Source organism: Nicotiana tabacum, chromosome 3 (assembly GCF_000715075.1).
Source record: "Nicotiana tabacum cultivar K326 chromosome 3, ASM71507v2, whole genome shotgun sequence".
Taxonomy (NCBI): Eukaryota; Viridiplantae; Streptophyta; class Magnoliopsida; order Solanales; family Solanaceae; genus Nicotiana; species Nicotiana tabacum.
Genome location: NC_134082.1, coordinates 141,672,965 through 141,688,360, shown reverse-complemented (window position 1 = coordinate 141,688,360; position 15,396 = coordinate 141,672,965).

The following is a 15,396-nucleotide window of genomic DNA, read 5'->3' as shown; positions in this document are numbered from 1 at the left end:
GGGACTATTTTGGTGCATTCATAAATTGACTGTGGACTGCAAATGAAATACGGCCTTGTTATTGCCAAATACAAGAGTCTCCCAACAAGTCTCTGATACACTCTTTTGTCTTCAAATCTGTATCATGTTCTTGCATAGCAAAAAGCTTGTCATATTCCACACTAGTAAGTTTCATGTTCTGATCCAAAGAAGAAGTGCTTGGTTTACCTCCCCCTAGGCCACATTCTGACATAAGCTCTAAGGCATCTTTCCTCTGGTTCATAAGGATTTGATAGAATATATGAGTCCACCAAACTATATAGAGACCAGGTGCTATATATGTTTCCACAGATAATGCTAATGCAACAGTAAGTAAATGGAACATGGAGCTTTTACGTGGAAAAATCCCTGCTCAAAGAGATAAAAAATTATGGCCTACACTGGTAGGATTTCAACTTCACTATGAGCACACTTTAGATTACAACCTATGCAATCTAGGAATTAAATTCTTAATCCCTCACTAACTTATAATACACCTATTACAAGCCACTTTGCAATACACCTATTACAAAGACTTCAACTCATGACTAACTCTAGTCACGACACAAACACTGAAGGTTTATAGTTTAGAAGAGGTTCCTATTTAAAGCTTCTAGATAAGCAAAGTAGGAATTACAATGAAGAACTATTATAAAGTTACAACTCAACTAAGGACATACAAGAGACTTGTTGTAGGAACTAGTCCGTAGTAGTGTTGTACTTTGTTCTTGATGTACTTGAGAATTGAATGCTTGACAGATGAATAGTTGGAGTGCTTGAATTGAATTCTCTAATGTTCAAGTGATGTTTTATTATAATGCTCTTTGTTAGTACAACTTGGATGACATCACTTGAATGATGTAATCACTTGGTAGGTCAATGGGGAGTGACTGTTGTACTGTGCTGCACTGTTTGCGTGTACAGTGCAGGCCTGCAGCATGCAGTCACTTTCCAGCTGTAGACAGTTGACTTCGTACTGCTATAAGGAAAACCCAAAGGGATCAGGTCCCTATGTTGATTCTTTATCTTCTGAAGCCATATCAACTCACATTAGCTTGAGTCCATTGATTGAGCTGTGTACCAATTATGTCAGGTCCCTTATCTGGTTCTTTGATAGTAAGTTTGTTAGATCATCAAAATATAAAGTTAAGGTACTGTAAACCCATCAATTTTCCCCTTTTTGATGATGACAAACTTAGAAATTGACAATCATGTTTAGACCAACAAAAAATAGATAAAGTACCAGGAAATTCACAAGTTCCCCCTGACTTTGTGCTTCCCCCTTAATCAGATCCCCCATGTTTTCTTTTTCCCCCTTTTGGCATCATTAAAAGTATACAAGCAAGCAATCAACATAAAGAAGTCTAGCTTAGCTAACGCATGCCACATATGTGCACACAACATGATAGAAAAGAGAAACAGAGAAACATAAACATTTACAGCAAAAGAAGAGAATCTTCATTAATTTTATAAAAACATAAGCCTTTTCCATTAAGCAAAAGCAGATTTTGACTGTTAATAGCGAGAGTAGTACAAGTTAATTCCATCCATACCACAAAAAAAAAAAACAACTACCACAGAGTCATCACAACAAAAGAGATAAACTGGAAACTGGTCACTTGTCACTGGAGGATTAGCCTAGGGGACACTAGAGGTAAAGGGCTTGGAAGCAGCAACAAGAGTGTTGAGAACAAGATCAATCCTAGCATTTGCTCTACGAGCAGTTTCTCCTTCAGGTTCATAACCTGTTGTCTAAGATCAGTATTTTCTTTGGTCAAACGTGCAACCTCTACATTAGAAGAATTGGAGGACCCTGATGCCTCTTGAACTTGACTTAGCTGAGTCTCTAGAATGGCATTCCTTTCCTTCAACTTCCTAATCTCCTCAGTAGCACTGTTCTGGGCATTGATAAGCTGTGAGATCGTCGAAGTACTTCCTACCCCTCCACCTTTTTCAATACATTCACATTCCTCTAGAGTCGTTTGCGAGAAGGTCTACTTCTTGGTCCCCATCTTGGGCAGTCCCAAGGGCACATCAAAGAACTTGAAGACATGCATGAGAAGAAATCCATAAGGAAGACCATAATTCCCATCTTTGAAATCTGCCACCTTTTATATGTGCTTAATCATTATGGCTGGCAGATTAACAAATCGAAAACCATCCAGTGCTTCCATTAGATATAGATCAGACTTGGATGTGATAGACCTCCTTTTAGCACGAGGTAGCAGGACCTTGTTTACCAACTTAGATAGGAGCTGATACACAGGAAGTAAAGCTTTCTTATGTACTCGTTCCCCCCGCTGGACAGCTCCCTCCTTTACTATAACATGCCTAAAGTTTGAGCCACAAACATCCTTAACAGAAGACATACCGTCAGCAGGAACCTTGAGTATGTCTCCGAGCAGAGTCCATCACAATGTCAACTCCATTGACTAGTGCACAGATATGGTCAGATTCAACAGTGAAGAGGTTAGCATAAAAACTTTGGAACTCATCCTTATAAACCTTGGGCACATCCACTTTGAACAGATGTCCCCACTGTTGAAATTCGACTATTTCAAGGATTTGTCTCATGCTAGTCATCTCAGATATCTCTAGGTTAAATGTGTAACCCCATAGGACCTTTTGGTACCTCAAACTTTCTTTACCAGACACACTTTCACGTTTCACTTTCTTCACAGAACTGGTTCCTTCATGTTCTCCAATTTTATTTTACTAGACTTCACACTAGACTTACGCTTTCCACTCGATTTCACTAGAATATCATTATTAGACATTGACTCTTCAGCCACCACTTGCTTCATCTTGTCACCACTTTTCACTGACTTTTTACTAGGCGTTCAACAGCTTCTTCTAAATCACTTTTAGCAGATTGTTTCTTTTTTTGAGATCTCTTGACTAAGGAACTTGGTTCCTCTTTAGCTTCCTCATCTACTTCCACTACAGGAATATTCTCGTCACAAACAATCTCTCAATCCTTCACTAGCCTCTTTTTCTTGTTCTTGCTACTCCTTTTACTCTTCTGTAGGGCAGACCCAAGAGCCTCCTTTGTCTGCAACCTTGTAGTAGGTCGCTTAGGAGAGGGCTCAGGAATGGCTACTGGCTTCCTTCTATCAATGAACACATCTAGAGCAACATTATCCTGATCTTCTTCATCATTGGACCTCATAGCAGGAGCCACTGCTTCTAAAGGATCAACATCAAAGTGAGGAGAAGGAGCAAGGTCAAAACTGATCTGGGAAGAAGATCTTTGACCTGTTTCCTCGGGAGAGGGGTCAGGTCCTTCAAGAGGGGTCCCAGTAGTTTTTTCTGGTGTAGGATTTTCAAAGAGCACCATAGTTCCTTCTCCCACCAATGACTGAGTCTCTTCCCCCTGAGACTCAGGCATAGTAGAGGTGAACCCATATACTATTCCTTCAGCAGATATGTCCAATATGTTTTCTATGCCCTCTCTCTCTTGAGATTCCATGGGTACAACAAACTCCGAGACGGGAGTACCTATAGACTGATCAACACTAACCTTAGAAACCTTTTCTGCCTGTAGAGTCTCACTCTATTCTCTATCTTTGCTTTGTTCTGTGAGAATCTCAGGCGACAAAGATGAGAAACTATCGAGTTTGGGGGTTTCTGAGTTCTCAACAGTTAGAGGGAGAGAAGGGTCTGAGGGAGTGGTGAGAGAGACAGAGGGTGAAAGAGAATCAGGTTTAGGTGCTTCAATTTAAATAGTGGTAGAAAGGGGAATGTTGAGAGGTGTTTCAGTAGGAGCGGAGGAGCCGAGGGTTTTCTCAAGAGATGTGGGAAGGGTTGTTTGATTTTTAGCCATGGCGTTACTAGTTTTGAAAGCTCTGGAGAGGTTGAGAAAGAGAGAGATGATCGTTTAAGGTTTGGAGACGAGAGGATTTTAAGGAAGATGAAGGCAATTATGAGGGAAAGAGAAGCAGGTTCTGAAACGGTGGTAGATTTTTGGGAAGATGCAACGTTTCAAAGGGAAGTGAAGGGATTTGAACGAAAAGACATGACATACAGGGTATGAAAAGGTTGATGACATGGCATTTAATTTTTTTGTTTCTTTTTGAGATATGTATAAGAAAAACACAAGACTATTAACCTGTGGTATAAGAACCAGGTTCTTGACCGTTCTTTCAAAAAATCTCCTCCCTCTTTTACCCCTGATGCAGTGCTTTTGCAGCTTCTATAATCATCATGCGTGTCTATCTATAATGGTATTGAAGTGAGTTAGACTTGGCCGGAAAATACTTTAGCTAATATTACCTAAATGTAACTTTCATAGCCATATGGTAGGAATCATGTTCTCAATTAGGCTTTATTAGCCCGAGTTCCAACCTATTTCTCTCAAAATGTTCTTTGCTTAGTGCTTTGGTGAAGATATATGCAATTTGGTCTTCTGTACTATAGAACTTCATGCAGATAAGCCCCTTCTCCACATTGTCTATGAGAAAATGATGTATCACATTAATGTGCTTGGTTCTTTTATGTTGGACCAAGTTCTTTGCCATGTTGAGTGCACTTGTGTTGTCACATAGAAGAGGCACACAGTCAGTGTACACATTGTTGCACCCCATTTTTTCCTCGCGGAGTCCAGGTTTCGACATTCTTTGGGATAACTCATTTCCTTTTGGGAATTGGGTATAGAATTTGAAGAGTCGCCACCTAACAGATTTAAGGTGCATTAGGGAACCTAGAGCAAATAACTCATAAACTGGTTTGTATTACCAGAGATTGGGTAAGGGCTCAAAATAACCTTGGGGAGAAGGTGTTAGGCACCCCTCGAGGTCCACAAAGGTGAGTCTCGGCCAAACTCGAATTAGGTGAAATAGTCATATAAGTAAGCAAAGCAATTTAGATAAATAAGGATTATTTAAATGGGCATAAAAAGGGGTCCTAGGTTTATTAGCATATAGGATCACTTCTGTGCAATACTTGGTAATCGTCCCCAAGTTGGGGTGCTACACATAGCGTTAGCGCATATGTCATCATATCTTTTACTACTCGATTACCCTCCCCTTAACTATTGTTACCTAAGCGTTCTAATAGTATCCAGTGCGTGCCTTATGCATGCATTACCCGTCCGTTGCCTGTGGCCCAGGAGGTATTTAGTACCTCTATTTAATGAAGTTCTAGACTTACCTATGTCGTTTCAAAAAGAGAAAACTAAGCAACAAACAAAAAGTCAAGTAGGACTATCACATAAAGATGCAATTAAGGGCTCATATTTACCTCCACAAATAAACAAACAGTTGCACGCCTTAAACAAACAGTTTTAAAAATGTTAAGAGTCCTATATGCAGGATACCTAAATGAGCATGAACAAAATAGATAGTAGTTATTAGGCGAAACAATAAATACCTAATCAATTTGCCTACTGATTTTGTTACTTCCTGAACCTTGGGCAGTTTATAAGCAGTCAAACAGTTTTCATGATTTTAATTACCCTATAGGCTTGCCTAAGTGATAGCTTGGCAGACTCTTATGGCATCTAAATATTAATCGGACCATGATTATGACCCAGAGGTTAAAGCAGGCAGGATTTTATCTTTTAGACCCTACGAACATGATATCTAAGTATAGAAGAACTGATCTTAAGACCTTATAGGCATGGTATCTAAAACACATAAATGATTTTGAAAATTCCTATAGACATGGTATCTAAATGCAGAAATGATTCTGAAATTTCCTATAGACATGGTATCTATTTTTTTTTTAAATTTCCTATAAACAAGATATCTAAACGCAGAAGTGACTTAAAAACTTTATAGGCATGGTTTTGAAAATGCAGAACTGAGTTTAAAACTTTGCATGCATGTATTTAAATGTAGAAAATTAATTTGACAACCTTATAGGCATGATATCTAAATGCAGTAACGTGAATCTTGAAAGGATATTCAGAATTATTTTGGTCATATAAGCATGGTATCTAAATGCAGTAACGTGAATCGTGAAAGGATATTCAAAATTATTTTGGTCCTATAAGCATGACATCTAAAAGTGGACCAAAACATGTTGAACAAATCAAATCGTATAGGCATGTTATTCAATGCATGCAATAACAAAATATAATTGAACAAGTGAATACTCTATAGGCAGGATATCTATCATGTAATAGTGAAAATATTTGAAAGAATAGCACCTAAAGTAGGATTTCTACCCTGTGCTCATGTAGACATTAAACTAGGCCCAATTTCTCCAATTCACTATTGCCCCATCGTTATTACAAATCATTATTACAGACCATAAGAAAATGAATAAATTACAAAGTGTATAACTATAGGAGGCCTACAGTAGGCCCAATACATCCAGATAACTCAGGCCTTCAAACCATATGCTCCAAAGCTCAGAGATACACAGTAACCATTGGCAAAGCACCAACAACCCAAATCTCTAGTGTGTCAGAGTTCCCAAGAGTTTCGAGAACCCCAGGGTAGTGCACACACTAGAGAACAAATGTTTAAAAGTAGTTTTTAAAGGATTGGAAACCAGCCCCAATGTGTTAGAGTTTAGAGGAGTCTCATGGACCCTAAGCAGTGCTCACATTGGGGGTGGCAAGACCCTAGTTAACTAAGAGTAGGAGTTGAAAATAATATATGAAAATAGGAGACATCTTTGTTTTAGAAAATAGCTTGGATTTCAGAAGTGCATAAAAGTAGATTACTAGATTACAAGAACCACATGCAGCACACATTTAGTAGAAAGAGTTCAACCATGAACTCCAGTAATCACAATAGATAGGATAGAGTAATATTTAGTTTGAACAATGTTTCACATGGCTTTAATCCATTAGCTATTACTAGGTGAACCTATAGGCATACATGAATTAGAGAATAACATGTTGGGGATCAAATTACTGATCAGACAATCACACAGAAAGGTAGCAAAAGTTGAGAGTATAGAAATCATGAATTATTCAGGAGTTTGTTAGGGGTGAACACTTAAAACAGGACAGAAATCATGCTAGTTGAGAAACAAATAGACATAGGTCTAACAGACATACTGAAAACAAGAAGAACATAGGTAGGCATGATGATTAAGGGTAATAAACATGAAGCACATAGGTCTATTTACATAGAAGTAGATATACTGATTGAGATCAATAGGCATGAAGCACAAAGGTCTAATTGCAGCATATTGAATGATGGCAGAAGTGGAGACATACCAGTTAAGAAATAGCAAACAGGAAGTTGAAAGTATGCAGGATCTAATAGTCTAGCCTTGGCTTTCACCCGGCTAGACAATGTAGCAAACACAAGTAACATAAAGGTTTGAATGAGACCAAGAGCTTGTGTGTGTGTGTTTCTTTCTGAGCGTTCGTGTAAGTGTGTGTTGAAAATCAAAACAAGAAGGTTTTTATAGCATGCAATAGGGTAAGTCACATAAGGTAATGAATCAATCACATATACATAAGGTATGAAAATCAATTAGCAATTAGTCAAGGATCAATTAAGAGGACAGAATCTAATAAGTACCACTTAATTTAAGGAAAAATCTCATCCAGAATCAATCCGTAATTAAGAGCAAGGTTAATAAGGTAAGAAATAATTTTCGGAATCAATTAGAAATCAGGACACACAATATAGCCAATAATACGGATACATAAATAGGGTAAGGACAAGTAAAACCTAAATAAGGAAATAAGGGTACTAAATTCAAACCCTAATTCAGGTAAGTAAATCAATTAACAACTTAATTGACAGAGTTAGAGGGTAACAGGTAAAAGACAACAGGATAAATTGTCAGAGAATCGGAACTCTAGAATATGTCAAAGGTATAGAGATGAAACTCAAAAGAATCAGTCGAAATAGTAAAGAAGAAAACATAGTTGAAAGCATTTCAATGTCTAAGCATTTTCACAGAAAACCCTAGGGTAAAGAATATAGTCATGAGAATAAAAAACAAAGAAATTAGGGTTAAATACTTAAACAATTAGTATTTTTTAGAAACTTAAAGAGGTGAAACCCTAGTTTTAGAGAAGACAAAAAAATCGGTTAATAATAAGAAACCCAGGAAGTTTTTTAAGATAAATAACAAAATAAACTTAAAACTATCTCATATCTACAAGGATCTAAACGGATTCGAGCAGTAAGAGACTAGGGTTTTAAGAGAATGATAGAGATAAAAGAAAATCTGCTTTGGAACCAGAGATTCGAGCCATAAACACAAGATAATAGTACTTACAAACGGAGATGACCATAGGTAGACTCATAAACGGTTTCAAATAAATCTGAGTTGGATCTCTTCGAGATTCTTTCATAAAACTACAAAATCAAACAACCATAAGAGGTAAGAGGCCGACAGGGGCTTGAAATCATAGAGGAACCCCATGAAACGGATAAGAATCGAAGAGGTTTGGGGAAATTTTGGGGTGACAGCGGCTAGGGTTAGGGATAGTTTCAAAGAGAACAGAGAAGAAGAGGGAAACAAGGGAGACGGGTTTTAGACAAATGACTAGAGTTAGGGGAGGGGTCGTTGGATTAAAAAGGAAAAGGGAAACATGGACCGTTGATCTTAGAGATCAACGACCACGATTAGAGGAGGTTCTAGGTCGGGTTAGACAGGGAATTGGGCTGGGGCAGATTTTTTAATTTGAATTGGGCTCGAGGGTACGAAATTTAACCATAATAAAAGGCGTTATTCGTTAAATACCTAATTTATTAATAAAATAATTTGTAAAAATAGCTAATTAAATGATAAAAATGATTTTTATGCCTGAAGATGATTTAAAATAATTAATTAACATCATAAAAATATAAAAAGTTATTTTCTGTATAGATAATGTAGTTATGCATATGTAAGGGCTATTTAGCAACGAAGTTCTTGGTAATTAGCAAGGAGGAAGGAGGATCTCCACTCATTTCATTCATTCGGTGCCTGCGGTTGTTGTAAAATATGTAATTATAGTCTTAAAAATGCAAATGTAATTGTAAAAATACAATTAAAATATTTGAATACTTATATGAGCTTAAATGATGAATTTAGATGATTAAATCATCGTAAAGTAATATGAGGGATAATTATTGAATATTTATATAATTAAAAATGCAGAAATAAAATTTATTTAAGGTCTTCAAAAATTATAGAAAAAATGTAAAAATACTTGTGCATGTTTGTAAATGCATGTACAATATTTTAAAAGTATGTATGCATATTAAAAAATATATGAGGGAAAAATTGGGTATCAACAACTGCTCCTTTTTACCTGAGAAGGATGAAAGAGTTTTCGGGTAAAGAAATGATGACCGATTTTGACCAAATGGAATATTTTGAAAAATAGAGGCTGAACCCAGGTCTCTAAGCTACCTACATATCCCTGGATTTATAGGAATCAGGCCATGTGTAGTTCTGGACCCAGCAGTGAATGAAGCCGATGGAGTTATTATAGGAATGGTGGCAAGTTTCGGAAAGACTCCTTCTTTGGGGAGGATAATATCAAATGGGTCTATGCTGAGTTATGAGTATGAGTCTGAAGTATGACGAATGTATCATAGGACAGATATTTGAACAGTCATAGAGTAAAGGTGTGTAATTGATGGCGGTCGATCACGTTTGAAATAATGGTAAGGCACGACTGGTAACCGGAAGGGTATGAATGGAAACCGGGGCGAAAGTTGCTCCTGTTTGAAGAACGGTTACTTCCTAGATTACCTGCAAAACTTAAAACACAATGCATGCGAGTATATAGAGTATTGCGAGAATTTAAACATGATGCAATTTCCCTTTGGATCATGAAAGATTGTCTTTAGACAGTGAAGATGATGTCCTCAGGCTATGATGTCCGGGGCTATGAATTATGAGATAGGAGATTCACAGGCCATGAAAGGGTGTTCTCGGGCCATTAGAATGGTGCCTCTGAACCATGATGCCTTTGAATAATGATGCGCAGTGTTGAGGGATCCTCAGGCCATGACATGGTGTCTTCAAGTTATGAGGATGATGCCTTTGGACTATGATGCCTTTGGACAAATTGGCTATACATCAGCCCATGAAATGTAGAGACATGACACCAAAGGTGACGACAAGACAGAACTTAGTCTTGTGCAGAGTTTTGGGGCAGAGCTTAGCCCTGAGGAAAGAAGATAATGTAAAATCTAGAATAGAGCAACAACTATGCGGAGGGTTACCAAGCTTAATCTCACGAGAAGGCAGTGCTTAGCCTTATGCAAATACGGAGGCAGGGCTTAGCCTCATGTAAGCTTTGAGACAAGGCTTAGTCTCATGCAAAGGGAAGGCAATGCTTAGCCTTATGCAAATGTGGAGGCAGGGCTTAGCCTCATGCAAGATTTGAGACAGAGCTTAGTCTCTCAAAAAGAAGGCAATGCTTAGCCTTATGCAAATGTGGAGGCAGGGCTTAGCCTCATGCAAGATTTGCGACAGAGCTTAGTCTCAAGCAAAGAGAAGGCAATGCTTAGCCTTACACAAATGTGGAGGCAGGGCTAGCCTCATGCAAGATTTGAGACAAAGCTTAGTCTCATGCAAAGATAAGGCAATGCTTAGCCTTATGCAGATGTGGAGGCAGGGCTTAGCCTCATGCAAGATTTGAGACAAGGCTTAGTCTCATGCAAAGAGAAGACAATTATTAGCCTCACGCAGTGAAGAAGTAGCAAATAGGAGTATAATATTTCTTAGTTGGAAATATATTTGCGTCTGGTGGCCTGATCGATAGTGATTTTGATACATGTATATTTGCGGATACTCCCGTTATGTTCACCGTGCCTGCATCCATAGAAAAATCATGAGTTTTGAGGGAAAGGTTGGTTTGTGCCTTTGTCTGCTCGCTATTCTAGAGGCCCTGTTTGAGTTGCCCTGGGTAACACCTGGCTTCCACGAAAATAAAGTTTTCAAAAGTATGCACTTATTAATGAAATAGAGTTATTTTAGAAAACATAGTGAAATATCAAGTAATTTAGATGACCTAATTACTTTAACACATTTTAGAGACATTGCAGCCTTCTTGCATTAGAATTTTGAGGGTCCTCCTCGAAATTCTACCCCAGTTTGGTAAATGATCCTTTACCATTTTGAGTGCGACAAAATTTCCTGAACCTTCTCCGGAATTTTGAGAATCCTTCTCAAAATTCTGCCCTAGTTTCTTAACTGATTTCTGACTTTCTGGCGTATGATGGTGTTGGCTGGACTTGCTCCAGAATTTCTGCCCTAATTCTGGTTCTGAGGGAAAATGAAGATTTTATTAAGATATGACTGAACCTATAGGGCTTCATATGTATCCCCTCTTAAACGGGAATCAGGTCAAGCATAGTTCAGTTACATCATATGAAGGAATGTAAACAATCTAAACATAGTATCTCTTGACTGTTCTGAATTGATTGGTTTCGGCCAAACTTCTCCGTCCATTTTTTCAAGTACGAGTGCTCCTCTAATTAGCAACTGGTGGACCATGTAAGGACCTTGCCAATTGGGAGAGAATCCCTTTGGCTTCATCTTGATGCGGGAAGATCTTCTTCAGCACCAACTATCCCGGTGCGAATTGTCTTGGCTTGACCCTTTTGTTGAAAGCTCTGGACATTCTATTCTGATAAAGCTGACCGTGACATACCGCGTTCATCTTTTTTCTGTCTATAAGGACCAATTGCTCATAGTTGCTCCTTATCCATTCTGCATCACCGAGTTCGGCTTCCTGTATGATCCTTAAAGAAGGGATTTCTACCTCGGCTGGAATGACAACTTCGGTACCATAAACCAATAAATAGGGAGTTGCCCCAGTTGATGTGTGGACCATAGTGCGGTACCCCATTAGGGCAAAGGGTAACTTATTGTGCCATTGTTTGTGGTTTTCTACCATCTTCCTTAGTATCTTCTTGATGTTTTGTTGGCAGCTTCCACAGATCCATTCATTTGAGGCCTGTATGCTGTAGAGTTTTTGTGCTTGATTTTGAAAGTTTCACACATGGCTTTAATCAGATCACTATTAAGGTTGGCGGCATTATCAGTGATAATGGACTCGGGAACCCCGAATTGGCAAACAATACGATCCTTGACAAAGTCTGTGACGACTTTCTTGGTTACGGCTTTGTAAGATGCAGCCTTTACCCATTTTGTGAAGTAGTCGATGACCACTAGAATGAACGGTGACCGTTTGAGGCGGTGGGCTCGATTGGATCGATGACATCCATTCCCCAAGCAGCAAAAGGCCAAGGTGCACTTGTTGCATTGAGCTCATTAGGTGGTACCCTTATCATGTCTGCATGTATCTAGCATTGGTGGCATTTCTGTACGTACCAGATACAATCCGTTTCCATGGTCATCCAAAAATATCTAGCTCTGAGTATTTTCTTGGCTAGAACAGAACCATTCATATGTGGTCCGTAGTTCTGGCATATATCTCTTCAAGCAATTTGGAAGCCTTATTTGCGTCAACACACCTTAACAATCCTAGATAAGGAGTTTTTCTATACACGAACCCTTCGCTTTGGAAGAAATGATTAGACAGCCTTCACAGAGTGCATTTCTGAGTATGGTTTGCCTGTTTCGGATATTCTCCCTTTGCTAAATATTGTTTGATGTCGTAGAACCAAGGTTTTCCACTCAACTACCCTGTGGACTTTGGTTTTGATTTGCTTAGTGACTTCCACCTTGATTTTCAGGCTGGTGTGTGATTTGAATTTTCTGAGTTTCCACTTCATTGGCGAACACATTGGATTGGTAGGCAACTTATGAGCCACTATGGACGTGCTCAGACCGGTCATGTCATCATATTACCATGCAAAGATATCCTCATATTCCTTCAGGAAACAAATGTACTCTTCCTTCTCTGGCGGTGATAAGTGAATGCTTATGCGAGTCTCCTTGACGGTTTCGGAATCTCCCAAATTGATTGCTTCGGTTTCGTCCAGGTTGGACTTAGGTTTGTTTTCAAAGTTCTCAAATTTTTTGATAATTTCCTTAGGTATTTGATCCTCTTCTTCTGAGTCACTATCCTTATGTTGCGTTGTCTCATTACATGTCACAGTTATTGGTTCATCAAAAAAAGTAATAATAACGGTGTAGAAAGAAAATGTAAAAGATAATAATGAATAATAAATAGCAATGCATTGATTAAATTTGAAAATATCCAGAACAAGTACGGCTCAATGAATCGAGCAATTATTTTGAAATGAAAGGCATCTTCAAAAAAACAAATTGCTGAAAACATCTGAAATGCCTAGCATGGTGACTATAAGAAAAATAAATCAGGCTAAATGCCAAGCTACACAAGGACTCGGTGGGTCCAGGATAGTGTGGCGGTCCAATTCCTGAGAATAGCTCCCTTCTCCACAGTCTGAATGGTGAGGCCTTATTCCTCATCCTCCTCAATTTTTGCACTGCAATCCATAACCTCGTCTTCTAGGAACAGGTTTCTTAGTCCATCCAAAGCTTCTTCCTCTGTAGATCCCCATATTGTATCAGCCTGGTGAAAAGTCTGATCCAGATGTGGCACTGGTTGCTCGAGAGGGCAATAAGGACCACTCCATGGAGGCGACTAGTCATTATACTCCTGCCAGGTGTATGAGTACTCCAGCCCGAAAGTTGTGCCGTGATGTTTCAATTGTACCAGCTTAGTAATGCCCTAGAGTTCCCTCCCAAGTCTTTTGCCTAGTTCGTACCCAGACCATGCTAGTATGCTTTCTATTTTATTACTCCACCATTTGTCTTTCTCAACTGCATTTACATGTTCAATATGGTGATAAGTTTCCCCTCCTAGCCTTCTTCTATTCTTAATAACCGGGATAGTTTGACTGGTGTAAATGGGGTTACTTCCATCTCCGTGAATGATCACCTCCTGATGATTCCATTCGAACTTCACGACCTAGTGTAGCGTGGAAGCTACGTCCCCAGCGGCATGTATCCAAGGTCGACCCAACAGAAGATTGTATGTAGCTTATATGTCAAGCACTTGGAATTTAACATCGAACCAAGTTGGCTCCATTTGAAGGCAAAGGTTAACCTCCCCATTCGTGGCCCTTTAAGAGCCATCAAAGGCTTTCACGTTCATACTTCCTACCCGTATCTCGCGGAAATCTTTGCCTAATCTTTTCAAAGTAGTTAATGGACAAATGTTGAGGCTTGAACCCCTGTTTATTAGGACCCTAACAGTGAATTTGTCTTCAAACTGTACCGTGATATGCAGTTCCCTGTTATGACTTAACCCTTCAAGTGGTAGTTCATCCTCATGGAAAGTGATTTTGTGACTCTCCAGAACTTGCCCTACCATGTTGGCCATTTCTCCGCAGGTGATATTGTTGGGCACATAATCTTCGTTTAACACCTTCATCAGAGCATTCTTATGCACCTCTGTATTTCGCAATAGTGACAGGATGGATATCTGGGCGGTGGTCTTGTTTAAATGATCGACGATGGAGTATTCCCTCGCCTATACTTTCCTCCAAAGATCATCTAGTTCAATTTCAATGACAGATTATTTAGTAACAGCCTCCTTGCTTGATCCTCCCAAATGTTCGGGTGTATAGATCCTCCCAGTTCTGATCATTCCTTGTGCGACATCAGATTCTTCCATCTTTGTTTTTCCCTTTCGCCTGGCTTTAGCAACGTAATCCTAAGGTATGGCGTTGGACTTGAAAAGAAGGTGTAGTTTCTACTGTCACTGTGAAAGGTGTGACCACTTCTACCTCAAATGGAACAGGTGTGGCTGCAGGTGGAGCTATCTCTACCTCAAATGGAACCGATGCGGTTACCTCAACTTCGACTGACGGTTGTATCGGTACCACAATAGGAGTGAGTGTGACTGTAGGTTTAAAGTCATTGCCTTCCCGAATAAGCCTGATTGACCCCTTATGATCCCATTCTTCATCTGTCTCTATCACATGTACCCCATCGTCCCTATGATGTGGGAGAGGATTGTTGCGGTAGTTGGGTGTAACTTCCTTCGCTTGTATGACCTTGTTATCAATCAATGTCTGGATCTTATCTTTCAATGTCCGGCACTCGTCAATGGTGTTCCCCTTCATACCGAAATGATATGCACATGTTTTATTTGGGTTGACCCATTGAGATGAATTCTCCATTGCCACAGCAGGAATAGGGGTGACATAACCAGCAGCCTTCAATCTTTCGTACAGCTGGTCGATAGGTTCAGCAATGGCGGTGTATTGTTTGGGTGGTTTGTGATCAAAGTTAGGTTGGGGTTTCTGGTAATTTGGGCGAGTTGGAGGTAAAAGATAGTAGGCGGGCTGGGTGTTATAAAGTGATAGGTGGTGGCGACTTGGTAATATCTGGGAGGTGAGGGTTGGTATGTAGGTGGAGGTATTTGGTATGTGAGTTGGGATTTTGGACCTTGGGCCACCATTACCGCCCCTGCTTCTTTCTTCTTTAATATGCCCCCTAATTGTAATGCTATGTTCCTGGTCTGCA